Source organism: Lathyrus oleraceus, chromosome 1 (genome assembly GCF_024323335.1).
Source record: "Lathyrus oleraceus cultivar Zhongwan6 chromosome 1, CAAS_Psat_ZW6_1.0, whole genome shotgun sequence".
Classification (NCBI taxonomy): domain Eukaryota; kingdom Viridiplantae; phylum Streptophyta; class Magnoliopsida; order Fabales; family Fabaceae; genus Lathyrus; species Lathyrus oleraceus.
In genome coordinates, this window is record NC_066579.1 from 255717475 (window position 1) to 255734295 (window position 16821).

At 35.9% G+C, this 16821-nt stretch overlaps 1 long non-coding RNA gene across 1 annotated transcript; it reads right to left on the reverse strand.

The window, feature by feature from the left end:
• Positions 1-6587: 6587 nt before the first annotated feature.
• On the reverse strand, positions 6588-8747 carry LOC127129875 (uncharacterized). The gene is made up of 3 exons (XR_007806397.1): positions 8237-8747; positions 7565-7728; positions 6588-6959 (listed from the first exon to the last, which is right to left on the reverse strand). It is a non-coding gene; the product is annotated as an uncharacterized LOC127129875 (long non-coding RNA).
• Positions 8748-16821: the final 8074 nt, after the last annotated feature.

Genomic DNA, 16821 nt, shown 5'->3' on the forward strand with positions numbered 1-16821 from the left:
GGGGTTGTTAGTTCTTTTTGTCTTTTGAAATTTAAGTCAATATGGTTAAGTTTATTTACAAGTTTGATTTAAGAAAAAGTTTGAAAAATTCAATGGCATAAGCCCAAGTTTCTAATCATTAAAATATGTATAAATTTGAAATCACAAGCAAAGAAAGTTTTTGAAGAGAGGGAGAGATTTTTGAAATTAAAGAAGTGGGAGGAGATGAAGAGACTATCCTAGGCAAAAATTAAAAGTTAAGAGTTGAAAAGATCTGACAAATGGGATGCGATCAAACAAACAAGAATGTCCTATAGAAACCTATTTTCCTTTGGACTTTGAAAATCAACAAGCAATAACCAACATCCAAGCAAATCAAATGAAGACCAAAGCATCAAATAAAGATAACCATAATGTACAAGCAAGCATTTCAATAGCTAGCAGTCTTCAATATCTTCCAATGTAGTAGATGAAATACTCCTTGGTCAACTCAGAAAAACCATCAGACATAAACAATAATAACAAAATAAGAATTAAGCACATATACAAGGTATCAGATAAATCAAAGAGATCCAAGGTCTTGCATCAGATGAAGGCATGGTCAAAGATACCTCAGTCTCAGATGTTGGCATTGGCCAAGTCCTTTAGCACAGGGAATGTTGCCTAGTTCTAAGTCCAAAGGTTCAGATCAAATCCCAACAGTCCAACCAGATGTTTTTTAGGGTTTTTATTGTTATTAGGTGTTTTAGGGTCCTAAGACCACAAACCAAACAAAAGACAAACAAACACTATATATAATCACAAGATATGCCTCAAATGAGCAAAGTGAAAAGGACTTGAAACATAAACAAGTTGCATGAAATGTAAATGGCAATGAATGATAAAGGTACTTGAAATTTAAAGTGCATAAAGTAAATGACTTGAAAGTAAAGCAACATTAATAAGAATGAGTCAGTGGTTAGTCAAATGTTAGTGATGAGTTTTAATTGATTAAGCCATTCTTTGGAGAACACTCAATCATTCATTCACAAGTATGAATCCTTAAACCAAGACATCATCCTTGAGAAGGGCTCCAACTTGGATAAATCAATAAGTATGTTACTAGCTCCCATGAATGGAAAAAAAAGGTCAAGTTCCCACACAATACCATGAAGAATGGGAGACTTACAATCTCACTTACTAGAATGTTATGCCTTGAGGGTCAAATTTAGCTCTATGTCAAGCAATCATAATTGGACTTCTGTAGAAGTCACAACTATCTGAGGTCGGGCAATAAAAATATAGGTGTTAATGTATGTTAGAGATTTGGTATAAAGAACCAAACTACTAAAATATACCATACAATAAAAAAGGGAGGAAGACCTATCTCAATCAGACTTGTGTTGATTCATCTGACACAAGGTCATTGATGAACCAACTAGCATTTAGACATTAGAGAAATCATGGGTCAAATGAAGGATTGGGAAAGAATAGGGATGAAGATGAAGAGGGAAGGGGAAATAGAAACACATATTGATCCTGAGAGGAATTTCATCTGATCAATATTATCCTTCATTTTGGGAGATGAAATGTATATTTCACTAATCCCCTAAATTCAATGGTATTGATCAAATAAAAGTCAAATCAGTCATGATCAAGGCCCAAACAGAAAGTCAAACATCATAAGACCATAAAAATGGCTCAACATAATTTTTAAACAATTAATCAATTAAAAATCAAATTAAATGGGAATTAAAATGCATTTTAATATGGACAAAAACTCAAATCCCTTCAAAACACCAAATAAATAGCCAAGGGATTTATCCTAGGTCAAACAAGGTCAAAGGACCTTAGACAAAAAACATTCATGATTTTATGAAATTCAGAAGTATTTTAAAATAATTAAAAATATGTACAAAATCATTTAATTCATGAAAAATATCAAAACTAATCTAAAAAATAATTTTAATTCAAAATATGGAAGAGAAAATATTTAAATATTTTTGTGAAAGTCCCATATTTTTTGGATTAAAAATGAAATTATTATGAATTAAACAAAATAAGCTAATAAAAATATAAAATCAAAAATTAAAAGAGATTAAAAAAACAAGGGTCATCAGATCTCCCTCATTAGTTAAGGTGGCAGATCTGATGCCCAACGCGCGCTATCCACCAAACGCCTTAGTCAACACACGCATAGGGATGGTATTTAAAAGCAACAGATGAGACTAGAACGTGGAGAGATGATCTGATGGATAGGACTTTGCCACCACACCACCGGAGCTAGGGCTCCGGTCATCTTCTCCGGTGGACCTCACCGGACTGGTCCACCCTCAACCAATCAGAAAATGAAAAGTAAGGACATCATTTTAAAGGAAAAATGCTCAGGAGCTCAAATATGGCCTCCATTTTGTCCAATTCCAAATATATTGAGAGATATGAGGAATTGAATTTTGAGGTACAAGATCTGAGTTGCTTCGATTTGACCTCAAAGCAACTCAATATTGTTCCCTACATTGGTAGTACTTCAGACATATAATAATCAATCAAAATAGTTAAGAAATGAGGGAGAATCAAAGAAGATAAGTTTGAGAAAGTTCACCTTCGGGTAGCAGTGATTTGGCTTGATCTTGATCTGAATTCACTTGGTTCTTCCTCCTCTTGCTTGTAGTGACCAATTGAGATGAAAATGGCAATGAATCCTTGGAGTTTGAATCTCAAAACAGAAGGTGAAATTCGCACTTGATTTCAATGAAATCCTCAAGGTATTCTATGGTGTAGGGTTCTCGCATGGCTTGGCAAGGCTTGGGCAATGTGTGTGTTGATCTTGAGGCAATGCAGTTGTATTTATAAGCTCATGAATTGATTTCCACACCTTTTGAATTTTGGCCAAAAATAGCAAGTTGTGCATGGGTGCATGGCCATTGAATTAGGCCCAACTAATGATTCAATCCACTTCTAATTCATGCATACTTGGTACTGAAATCATCACATGTAAGCATGCAAAAAGAAATGATCATTTGAGTTCAAAAATTTCCAAAACAAACCGAACAAAGGAACGATGTGCAAGTCCCTCAATTCTTATTCAAATGAAGTGATCTTGGACTTTTTGGAAAGGTGACATCAACGGGAACAACTTTGATTCTGAACATGTTTCCATTTGGAGCTTGGATCATGATAAATTTTGAGGTGGAAGTGGGAGAAATCAAACATTGTTGAAAATTTTCTAAGTACAAAGTCAAATGACCACTTCTTCCACCTTGAATAACTTTTGCTATGAGCTCTAAATGAAAATGGTTTCTTCACCAAAGTTGTATCTCTTTCATTTAGCTTCAATTTGGTTATGAATTTGACATCATTTGGATTTGGAATTAGGGAGTTATGCATTTTAGAAGTTGAGGAAAATTGCTTGTTCAATGATGATGGCCCAAAATGACATATAATGTTTCCTATTGGAACATGCCCTTGCAAGTTGATTTTGAAATTTATCAAAGAATCAAATTAGGATAATACATATTTAAATTTATCATGAAACTTCTATGGCTTTAATGTCATAACAATTGAGCAAATTATGGTTCTTGGAAGTTGACCTCCTAACTAGGGCACGACCAAAATGACCTATAATATTTCACCATAAAAAATTACTTTCCAAGAAAAAACTAGCTCTTCATGCCAACATGAAAGTTGTTTTGAATGTCATAAAGAGTAAACTTTCTCTTGAAATCATTTTCATATGACAAAAATTTTAGAAGATAGGGTCTAGGGAACCCCAATTTTGTCCAGTTGACTTTCTTTGGTCAACCTCCTTGAACCAACTTGCAAACTTGAAATTCTATTGATTTTTAGAGAAAACGGAGGATAATATATGCATAAGATGATGTATAAGGAAGTATACCTTGATATATTTTACCAAATGTTAAAGAAACTTGCGGAGTAAGTCACATAAGATACCTAGATGAACTGGGGCTTCCAAGGAAAACTAGCTTCAAACTCTTGATGAAATCTTGATCAAAATGACAAATAAAGAACATGGGGATCCATATATAATATCTAGAACCAATAGTGAACCACTACTTGATTGATTTCTTGTTATGAAGGTCTTAAACCCTAGTTGTGAGCTTGATAGGACACAGGTGGATGCATACACTACCTACAATAGAACCAAAGCCATAGACATATTTTTGGTATTTTGGTTAGTAAACAAATAAAAATAAAGTATGATACAATCAAGTGTGCTTGGTGATCTATCCCAATGCAAACCCAATGAATGAGGGGTAAGGATGATGCCAATGTGTGACCCCAAAGCCAATGCAAATGATGAGATAGCATGAGGGATCTTATGGTCAAAATTGGGGTCTTACAGAAGCATATCAGAAAATTGATACCATATTTTAATGAAATCTCTTTTCATCATATTGCCAGGGAAGAAAATCAGTTAGCATATGCTCTAGCCATGTTGGCATCTATGTTTAAAGACAAATGGAAGAATGGAGCACCAACTGTCCATATTGACCACTTAGATGAACCAACACATTGTTTAGCAATCGAGGAAGATTCTGATGATAAGCCTTGGTTCTATGACATAAAGACATTTATGGAGAAACAACAATATCTCGAGGGTATATCTATTACTGATAAGAAGGCCTTGAGAAGACTCTCTGCCAAGTTTTACATAAACGGTGATGTGTTATACAAGAGGAATTATGATTATGTGTTGCTCAGATGCGTGGATAGACACGAAGCAAGCATGATCATAAAATCTATACATGAAGGTTGTGATGGTGTACATGTGAAAGGTCATGATATTACCAAGAAGATACTCTGGGTTGGGTATTACTGGACAATAATGGAGGTTGACTGTTACAAATTTGTTAAAAGATGCCACAAGTGTCAAATATATGGTGATAAGATCTTTGTGCCACCGACTCCATTAAACGTTCTGACGTCTCCAAGGCCCTTTTCTATGTGGGGTATTGATATGATTGGGATGATAGAGCCTAAAGCTTTCAATGGTCATCGATTCATCTTAGTTGCTATTGGTTACTTCAAGAAGCGGATCGAAGCTGCTTCATATGCCAATGTCACTCGACATGTGGTTAATCGTTTTATCAAGAAAGAGATGATTTTTCGCTATGGAATCCCTAGCAAGATCATCATTGACAATGTAAGTAATCTCAACAACAAGATGATGAAGGAGTTGCGCGAAGAATTTAAGATCGAGCACCACAACTCTTCACCATACCGATCCAAGATGAATGGTGCCGTAGAAGCAGCTAATAAAAATATCAAGAGAATTGTCCAAAAAATGGTAAAGACGTATAAGGATTGCCATGAAATACTATCTTTTGCTTTGCACAATTACAGGATCTCAGTTCGTACATCCAATGAGGCAATTTCATACTCATTAGTATATGGGATGGAGGTTGTTCTACCAATTGAAGTTGAGATTCCTTCACTCAGGGTTATCATGGAGGCCGACCTTGATGAAGTTGAATGGGTTCAATCTCGGTATGACCAGTTGAATCTGATTGAAGAAAAGCGTTTGACGGTTGTTTGCCATGGCCAGTTGTACCAAAGACGCCTCAAACGATATTTTGATAAGAAAGTTCTTCCTCGTAAGTATCACTCATGAGAACTCATACTCAAAAGGTATTCTGCTATTCACTCAGATCCCCGGGGCGAATAGACTCCCAACTATGAAGGACCTTTTATCATCAAGAAGGCTTTCTCGGGTCGAGCCCTAATCCTCACAACAATGGATGGGGAAGATTTATCGTCGCCAGTGAATGCAGACATGGTAAAAAATATTATGTCTAAAAAGAAATGATGATAAAAGCCTGCAATTCTTGTATTCAAGTTCAAGAAGATTAAATAAGGGCAGCTGTTGTATCCCAAAATTTACCTTTCCCTTTTCATCTTTTCATTCAACTCTTGACTTGCGAGACATTTGTATACATGTTTCATTCATGTGCACGAATCATTCATCCATCAATTGATCACTATAGATTCAAATCTTTTGGCTTGCAAAGTTAAGGTTTGTGTATGGATCAAACCTCAAAGGTATGGCTTGGCTACTCATCTGTTCATGGGGAATATGAAATCCTAAGTCTTAACTATGTTACTTTAGGATCTTGTGAATGGCTCTTGAGCATTAGTTGGATTATCTAAACCCTAATCATGGGCCCATGGGTTAGGAGTTTGTCTGTGAAGCCTCATATTTGGTTAGGAGACCTAGATCACAGGGTGTGTGCCATGAAACCCTAGTTCTTGGAAGGGTACTATTTGGTCCTTGTGGTTTGATTCATGTTATTTCTATTAATCATATCTTGATTATGGCTTGTCACATGGATTTTTGTTTGATGATCCATTTGGTCTTAGACTTTATTCCATTCATGTTATTCATGGTGCATTCCTAATCCACGTCTCCATGTTTCATATTGTTTCATGGTGCAAGTTCATGGCTTTCATTGATTCATTTATTACAATGCCTTTATTGGCTCATGTTTCATAAGACATTTCTAATCCATTGATTTTTGATGCATGGTACATTCCTAGTCCATTCATTCATCTCCATAATGCATGACTCAAAGCTATGTCTTAAATATGTTTTTGGAGAAGAACAAAACAACTTGAAAAGAGAAATTTATTTCATTAAATCCAAAGAACTAGTTGCATTCACAAAGTCTCATTACATCCATAAATATCATTTACATCACCCATACAAAAAAATTACAAAAAAAACACAACTTTGACCAAAGGCTCACTTTGGTCAACAATTGACTTTTTGGTCAACTTTGACCAAATTCAACTTCCTAATCCTCTAAGTCCTAACCATAATTGAACCTTCCTTCAATTGCAAGTATCCATCCAAGGCCTTCAAATACTGCATAATATCTTGGTATCACTAAAGCCTTCATTTCCTTCTTGATTTTGTGATTGACTACCCAAGATTGAGTTTTTAATTTTGTCTACCTTGCTACCAATGACCATTCTATGCCAACCTGCATTCACAACATATCTTTTAGCATCCAATAAATAAATAAATAGGAATTGCATTCATGATTCTGGGCATACACATCACACATCATCTAACATTTAATACCAAGCATTAAGTGCAAAACATGACATACTTCATACCATGCCAATATGAACCAATTGCACTAACCACACATTTCAAGCAATGCAGCCCTAAGTCAGATCTAATACAAAGCACCATAGCGTACCATTCCAAGTTCGTTTAACAATCAGGTTCATATCATTAACAGTCACACCTAGCCCATTACCATGTAACCCAACCAACAATTATCCAATAAAATCATCACAATTCAACAATGCAAAATAGCAACTGAACCAATGCACATCACTAGCAGCATATGCATCTAGCAACAATTCATTCAAGCATCCATACATAAGTAACAGTAACATATACATGACAAATCTCCTTTCACAATGACACGAGACCCAACAAATCAGCATAAAGGCCTTGCACCAAAACTGGTTTTGCAACCCTTTGTACAAATCTAATCAATCTAAGTACTTGTAGCAGCTCAATACAAACTATCCCATAACAGTCAATAAAGAGTGGATTAGGAAAGAGGCACGTCACCTTGACTTGCACTTGTAATCTGCATTAACAAGGCTGCAGTAAAACCCTACACTAACCATCCTGCAGCTTGCAGCTTTCAGGCAAACTCCAACAAAGTCTGCTACCTGCCTTGGCCGAGCAACACGGCCGTCGAACAATTGATAACCTGCAGCTTGCAGCAAAACCTGCATTGCAGGTCGTCTCCAATTCATAAGGAACCATACCCCATAATTCCATTTAATCAATTAGTTGCATTAACCAGTCATAACTAACATCTAATCTAACTAACATTTGAAAACATTTCTAACTAACTGCAAATTGGAGTTTTATAGAAAAATAACGGTCCTAACTAAATCACGATTCTCAATGACTAACGGTTTGAGAACTTCTAACAAACTTTTCACTTGGATGAGTTACAGAGTTTGATCCGTTAACTCCCTCTCTCGTCTATAAATGGTTAATGACTCTAGAATTGGAGAGAGGTTGGATTTTCAGTCATAAGTTGAAGCTCTCGTTCTCTCTCAGTCTCAACTCTCTCAACCAGATTACACAATCTCCTTCACTGATTGAACATGTGAGAAGAGGAAGAATATGAACGCACATGAAAAAGAAGGAGAAGGTTTGAGGCTTAGAGGGAAGAAGAAGGAAACATGCAGAAGAATAAAAAGAAGTGTCAAGAAAGAGTGTATGTACCGGAAACTTGTTCAAACAAGGACGGTTGCTCCGATCTCCGCCTTCTTCTCCGGTAGGTAAGTAACGTTTCTTCTCCTTTTGGCTCCACCTTTGTTACCATTATGTAGAGTAGAGGCTGAAGAATCGAATCCTTGACATCAAGGACTTGGATTCCTCCAATCAACCATTTAATTTTTGATCTCGTAGTTAGGGTTCATAGTTATTTCTACACGATATAGGAAATTTAAGAGGTTTTAGTTGAATTTGAGATTGGATTCGAGTACGTATTGAATTTTGGAGTTTACTGAAGTATCTGGTTTTGATGTTGGAAGCTCCACCGCTGCCGGTGATGAGCTCCGACATGGTGAGGAAGAAAGGGTATGTGGTGAGGTTTTAGAACACGGGGACCATGTGAAAACGTGGAGTTTGTTTCTCACGTGCTCAATGCAGAATTTGAGGGTTTCCTTGACTCCTAACTCCGGATCGGGCACCAGTGGATTTCCTAAGCCCAATCTTTTGCCTTTTGCGCCTCTATTCACCACGTACCTCCCTGATTTAACAAGCTGAGTACGATCTGGGTCTCAATGCTTGGGCCTTGCTCCCATTGGAATTTCTACACCTTTTTTGTGAATCAAAACCCCCATTTCGGATCCCATTGTTTTTTAGTCTTTTTGATTATCTTGATGATTAAAGGTTGATTAAGTTACTTGGTTAATTAGATTTTTCTTGATTAGAGATTTAGGTTAATTTTATAATTAACTTAGATATTAGGGATTGTTAGGATTAATTATTTTTGGAAGAATTAATTCGGAATTTTGAGTTTTATTAGGTGATAATTAGGTTTAATTAGGATATTAGTTGATTTTAGAACCTAGTTAGATTTCTAAAAATAATTAGGTAGGGGTGGCAAACGGGCATGCCCGCCCCATTTAGGTCCGCCCGCAAAAGCCCGCAAAAAAACGGGGCGGGGCGGGGCGGTCATAGTTGAGGATGTGGGCCTAAAACTTAGACCTGCCCCGCAAAAAAGTGAGGGCGGGGCGGAGAAAGCCCGCGGGCACTGCACTATTTAAGCCTAAAAATGTAAAAATTTATGTAAATACACGTGCCCGCAAAAGCCCGCGAAAAAAACGGGGCGGGGCGGGACGAACACATTTGAGGGTGAGGGCCTAAATCTTTGAGCCGCCCCGCACAAAACGGGCATGCCCGGCGGGCCGAGCCCGTTTTGCCACCCCTATAATTAGGTTTTGGAAATTGTTTAGAATAGTAATTTTAGAACTTGATTAGGTATTAGGTTTTTTTATGTCTTAAATTGAATATCCATGAGATTTGACCTTTTTACCCTTAGGGTATTTCAGTCTTAGAAATGCATGCTCCTTTAGGACTAGATTTTGACTTAGAATTTTAAATAGTTTTAATCAAGTTTTGACTAACATATGCATGTTCCCCTTAGGAATAACTTGTTAATAATTTTTAACCCTTAAATTAGGATTAATCATAGATTCCAAATCAACTAAAACCCTACGATTCAAGTTGATCAAAACAAATTTTGATCAATTAAATCCTTTGATCATGTATAACCCCACAGTCCATTCAAGTGATCAAAAGTCACTTGATCACTTGATAGGACTAATTCTAACACTGTGGATCTCCAAGCTTCAAGACCAGTCTTTCATGCAAGATATCCCAATCACATCGAGCATCAGATTATATAAGATACATAAAAGGTCAACACTTGGTAAATACAATTCAAATTGTATGACACGAGTCTTAAGTAATAAGGAATGATGAGACGGAGTTTCTCCTACCCCTGTCTAGAGTGACTTTACGTACGTGGCGTAGCCCCTAACTATTCAAAGTATTTTCCCTTATTCATATACTTTAGCGCAATATGAATCGAGTAAACTACCAAGTCTTCTTCATACGAAGCAACATCAACTCAAGGAGCAACAATGAGCCCTTATTCATAGACTTTAGTGTGATTCTTATCAACGAATTGTCAAGCATTCTTCATATTCTATTATTAATTAATCATTTCTTTTGCCTCAATCATCTTCCTGTCAGCCCTAGTGGACTGAACTACGAAAGCTCTGACTTTCTCATTGCACGGTGAGAATACGTAGGCAAGAGAACCCAGATTCTTCACGAGCTACCTTATTTATTAATCAGTCATTCTTCATTCATTCAATCAATACCATTTTTTGATATTAAATATATTTCTCCTTAGACTCCATAATCAATGCTTCTTTGTGACCCAAGAGATATTTGGTTTGTACCCAAACACTTAAGTCTCTTTGTTTCTGGTTATGAAAAGAGTGGGTATGCCCTTGTTCCTCCATGTCTTAGTTTATACCTCTTTTACTCTTTGTCTCAAGACTCAGTCCTTCATGGATCCAAGATACCGTTCTTCTTTGATCTCAAATTGTTTGTTCCCTATCAAGTGATATATTCTTCCTTATATCCGAACAACATTTTCTTGTGGGTCTCATACCCATCCTTTTAGGACCTTTATATATCTTGTGAACCAATATTTGTTTGGCTTATACCCAAACACTTAATTCATTATTTTTGGCAAGACAATACAGTGGGTGTGCCTCTATTCCTCCACATCTTAGTCTGTACCTTTTTACTCTTGGGTTCAAAGCCAGTTTTCCTTTATGGGTCCCCATGTTACCAGTATGTTGGTACAAGTTATACTTTTGCATCACTATAATCATATCCTTGAAGTTGTTTGTCTTGTTAGTCCTAGTTGCTTAGAGAAACACTTCCTTATCTCTCCTTTGTTTTCGTAGTTCCACGAACTACGAATGCTCTGATTTTCTCATTGCACAGTGAGAGTACGTAGGAACGAGGATGAGAATTCTTATCGAGCATACTTCTAATTATTCCTTCTTCCGCCTTAGGGAACCATTCATATCTTTCATAAACCATCATCTACTTTCAAGCATTGCGAGTCACCTCAGTGACATACTATTTCTTTGACACCAAACATCTTTTTCTTTGGAATTCCCTATACACCCTTTTAGGACATTTATCCACATTTGTGCCAAGAGTTGTTTGCCTTGATGCCAAACACCTAATTCATTCTTTTGTTCATGACAATACAAGGGGTATGTCTTTGTCCCTCCACATTTAATTCGTTCCACCTTTACTCTTGGGTTACAAATACCATTTATCTTATGGATTCCAAGGTTTAAGACCCTCATTGCCAAGAGCTCAGCGAAGGAATGATCCACAAAGACTTTAAGCATCACATATGAGTCCCAATGATCTCTACATGTTATTTTGGTCAAGCATTCTTCAAGAGTTTGGAGTTGGTTTGCCTTGGAAACCCTAGTTCATCTGGGTATCTTGAGTAACTTCTTCAACAAGCTTCCTCACCAATTGATCAAATTTCTCAAGGGACACTTCAAATTAAATAATCTTATGCATATATGATCTCCCATGAGCCTAAAAAGTTAAGAGAATTGAATGTTGGTTGATGGTGGTTGGCCAGATGAATTCATCTGATCAAAACTTGGTCCCCCTAGACCCCATCTCCTACAATTTTCATCATATGAAAATGATTCAAAGAAAAAAGTTACTATAAATGTCATTACAAACAACTTTCATGTTGAGGTATAGAGCTAAAGTCATTTTCTATGTTGAAACATTATAGGTCATTTTGTCTAAACCCTAATTTGAAAGTCAACTTCCCAAGGCCATAACTTGCTCAAGTTTCATAATCAAATTCAAGGTTTCTAATTAAACTTTTATGTTTGGAGGAAGATCTAAATCAACTTTTATGAGCATGTCATATGAGGATACATTATAGGTCATTTTGGACCAATACCATTGAACAAGTGATTTTCCTCAACTTCAAAAATGCGTAACTCACTCATCCTAAATCCAAATGATGTCAAATTGGTGACCATTTTTAAGGTTTTTGAAAGAGCTACAATTTTGATGAGGACACATTTCTCAGTTGGAGCTCACATAAAAAGTTAAGCAAGGTGGAATAATTGAACATGTGGCTTGACACTTAGAAAATATTTTGATATGTTGAAATTTCCAAACTTCCACCTCAAAATTCACCATGGTAAAAGTTCCAAATGTAAAAGTGTTCAATTTAAGAGTTGTTCCTCTTAATCTAAGCTTTCCAAAGAGTCCTAATTCACTCATTTTGGAAAAAGTTTGATAGGTCTGCGCATGGCTTAAACATGCATGTATCAGTTGGCAAGATTCATGCTTCAAATGTTCAAATAACTTTGTCTTGCCATCCAAGCTTCATGCAGACCTCATTTCGGTTGATTATGGATCTAATTGGATTTCTTCATGGGCCTGTACACGCCCATGCAAGCATGTGCATTGTATTTCCATTTTTGGAGAATTTTCTAAGTGTGCAAATAACATTTCCCATTGCTATAAATAGAGGTCCAATGCCTCAGTTCAAAGGACCTTGCGCGCCAGCTTTGCCCCCAACCTTTCAAACCCTCTCAATTCAAAGGAAAACTTGAGAATTTTTAATTGAAATTTGAGTTTGAATCTCACTGTTTGGAGATTCAAAAACTCCAGGATCCAAAGCTTTGCATTACTCTTAACCTACTTCCACAAGCTCCATAAGCAAGATCAAGCACGAATTTAAGCAAGAGAGATCCAATTCTAAACAACATTGAAGGTATTTTTCCAGATTTTTCTTCTCTTCGATTCTCTCTAAATTCTCATCAATTCTCTTGGATCCTTGGTTACCTGAAGTCCTACCAATGTAGGCAATAAGATTGAGTTTCTTTGAGGTCAAATCGAAGAAACTCAGTTGACACACCTCAAAATTGAACTCCATGTATATCTCTATATATTTGGAGTTAGTTAAAATTGAGGTGATATTCATGATCTACACCATTTTTTCTTTAAGATCATGTCCTCTTTTTTCATTTATGATGTGGTGATGATTGAACCTGTTCGACCAAGGTCATCAGAGAAGATAATCGGCCTTTGGCTCCGGCGATGCGCTGGAAGTGTTCAAATCCATTAGATGAGTTTAAAATATTTTAATCAGGAGCGTACATTGTGATTACCCAGCATGTGATCAGTTGACTCAAGCGCGTCATGGAACGCGCGCTCTCCACCATTTGATCTGCCACCTCAATTAATGAGGGAGATCAAGTGGTCCACGTTTTTTTGATTATCTGATTTTTATTTTTATTCCTTTGATTTTTATTAATTCATATTAATTTTAATATTGATCCAAAAAATATGAGAGTTTCACCAAAAAAATTTAAATAAAATCCTCTTTCATTTTCGGAATTAAAATTATTTTTTGGATCATTATTAGTATTTTTCATGATTTAATTGATTTTGTGGTTTTTTTAATTGTTTAAAAATCCTTTTAAGATTCCAAAAATTCTGAAATTTTTTCTCTAAGGTCCTTTGACCTTGTTTGACCTATGATAAATCTCATGGCCATTTCTTTGGTGTTTTGACGAGGTTTTAGGAAATTTACCAACCATATTTAATTTAATGCATTATTTTTTAATATTTTTAATTGTTTAAATGCCAAATTAATTGTGTAGAGCCATTTTAATTGACTTTGTGAGTTTAACTTGTGTTGTTGGGGCTTGGTTAAGGTTGATTTGACTTTGTTAGTTTAAGATCATTGGATTTAGGGGATTGATGGGATGTACATTCCATCTCTCAAAATGAATGAATCATCTTAACTTGGTAAAAGTCCTCCTTTGTCCAATTTGAGTTTGATCCATTTCACCTCCCTCTTCATCTCATTCCCCTTATTTATGCATTCATGTCATGGACCTATGATATCTCAACATCCTAAGGCTAGTTGATTGCAAAATCAACATAAGTATGGACGAGATTAGGTTCCCCACTTTGCATATTCTTTTTGTGTGTGGTAGGTTTCATGAGCATAGTTCATCATACTATGTCTCTAACATGCATTAACACCAAAATTCTATTGCCCGACCTCAAATAGTTGTGACTTCTACATAAGTCCAATTATGATTGCTTAACATAGCGCTAAATTTTGACACAAAAGGCATAACATTCTAGTTAGTGAGATTGTAAGTCTCCCCTCTTTCATGGTATTGTGTGGAAACTTGGCTTTTTTCCTTCCTTTGGAAGATGTCTTAGTTCAAGGATCCATGATTGTGATAAGTGGGTTGAGTGTTTTCCAAAGAATGACTTAAACAAAAGAGCAAAAGAAAAGGCAATACTAACTTCTAACTCATTAACAACTAACATTTAATTTCAAGCCATTTACTTTCAATGCACTTTAATTTTTGAACTTTATTCATTTGCCATTATTCATACCATTCTCATTTGTTCATGTTAATGTCATTTTCACTTTGTCCACTTGGACCATATTTTGTGATATATTTTGTTTGTGTATATTGTGTTTGTTTGTGTGGTCTTTGACCATTAATGTACATAATAAGAACAAAAACCCTAAAAAATATCTTGTGTTGACTATTGGTTTGATCTGAGACAATTGGACTTAGAGTTTAGGCAACATTCCATATGCAAAGAACTTGACCAATGCCAACTTTCATGAAACCAAGTGCTTGCAATTTGAAACTTCATCTGATACATCATTGAAGATCCATTTGAGTTCATCTACAACAAGATCATTGTGAAGCTGTTATTTTGAACCTGTGATTTATGCATTATGGAATTCATCTGCTACATGGGAAAATTTGAAGAAGATCATGGAGTTGCTAAGCTTGGATGTGGATATCTTTATTTGATGCCTTGCTCTTCAAGCTGATATTTTATGCATTGTTTGTTGCGTGATTCTAAAGTCCAAGGGAATTGTGGGTTTCTATATGACGTTCTAGTCTATTGGAGTGCAGCCCATTGGTAAGATCTTTTCAACTCTTAACTTTGAATTTTGTGCTTAGGATTAGCCTCTTCATCTCCTCCCCACTTCTTTAATTTCAAAATCTATCCCTTCTTTCAAAAATCTTCTTTGCTTGTGTTTTGTTGATTTTTAAACGTTGACCACTTTTGCAAACTAGAAACTTTGGCCTTATGCCATTGCATTTTTCAAACTCTTTTTCTTAATCAAACTTATAAATAAACTTAACTATACTTGACTTAAAATTTCAAAAGCCAAAAAGAACTCACTCTTTCAAACTTTTTTTTAGCCCTTTGTGTCTTTCAAACTTAAAATTTTGTTAAAAGCAATGCACTCACTTTGAAATTGATACCATGAACTACGGGGTTTTGATCCCTTATTTTTATGTTGGTACGTAGGCACAAGTCCGAAGGTCTTGTCAAACACAAAAATATAATTAATGAATTCTTTTCTCATCCACCCATTTTATTTGTTTGCAAACATCATTTATACAAAAACACTTATGCACATAAAAAAGGGCTCCCTAGGAGTACCTAGGACTCTTTGGGTGCTAACACCTTCCCTCTGTGTAACCAACCCCCTTACCTATAATCTCTGGAATTTTATTAGTTTTGATTTGGAAACTTCTTGTTTTTGGGTTTTGTTCGTCCTCTTCCCCTTTTCCTTGGAAATAATAAAAATGCGATGGTGACTCTTGTTCATTTGATGTCTAGCTTATCCATAGCTTGATGATAATGAATTCACAGCTACATAAGGGAACACAATCTATAAATGATATGACTCCCCATAATGATGAATATTTTGATCCCATTGATCTTGATATGGAGCAATTTATTAATTTATTTCTAGGAAACACTATGATATATGCTGAAGAAGATGGAAGTCTTTCTGATGCTGAAAATTATGACCATCTTGGAGCCATCAAATTGATACCAAGACTGTCATGTATTATGAAATTCAAACTTCATCAGATGGGTGTGGAAAGTGCCTCTATCAATAGGAACATGAATATGGAATTTGAAGACTTCCCTTTTGCCAACATAATGAAGAGGATCATGGGAAATTTGACTAAGTCATATGACAAGGTTACTCAAGAAAAGGATCATGGGAATGACAATATTGATGATGTTGTTAATGATTGTGCTGGTACTAATGAAGATTTTATCCCTATGAATAATAAAGTTCATGATGGGTTTGAACCAGCCAATAAAGATGGTACTAAGGACATTGTCTTATGTGACGTGTCTCTCCATTGTGAGGATATTATGCTGAAATACTTATATCAGATGAGGATAGCCATTGATAGTATGCTGCTAAGAGAAACTGAGACGGTTGAAGAGGATGTTTATCCGTTGGAGGAAGTCATTGTGAAATACAATGAGAATCTTGGGAGAGCTCTCATGTATGTTGATCACATGTCAGACAATATGGTGGAACATGTTGTTCAACAAATGCAATCTGATGATGAGTTAAGCATGGTAGGAGAGGTTACATACCTTCCTGGTTCTCAAGATAAGGAAATGGATATATTTCCAAGGTTTGCATGTTGGAAGTAGTTATAATAAACTATTTTGGTGCACCCAAATGCACTAAGGGGTTGCCAAATATGGTAATGGAGATGACAACCTGGACGAAACTGACAATATGTACGACATGTTGGTGACTAAGTTATCAACTCTGTGGAAGAATGAGAAGGTTGTCCTTATTAATTTTGAAGTGAATATTCAGCTTGTTTAAATAAGTGAATTTGAGACAGATGCTA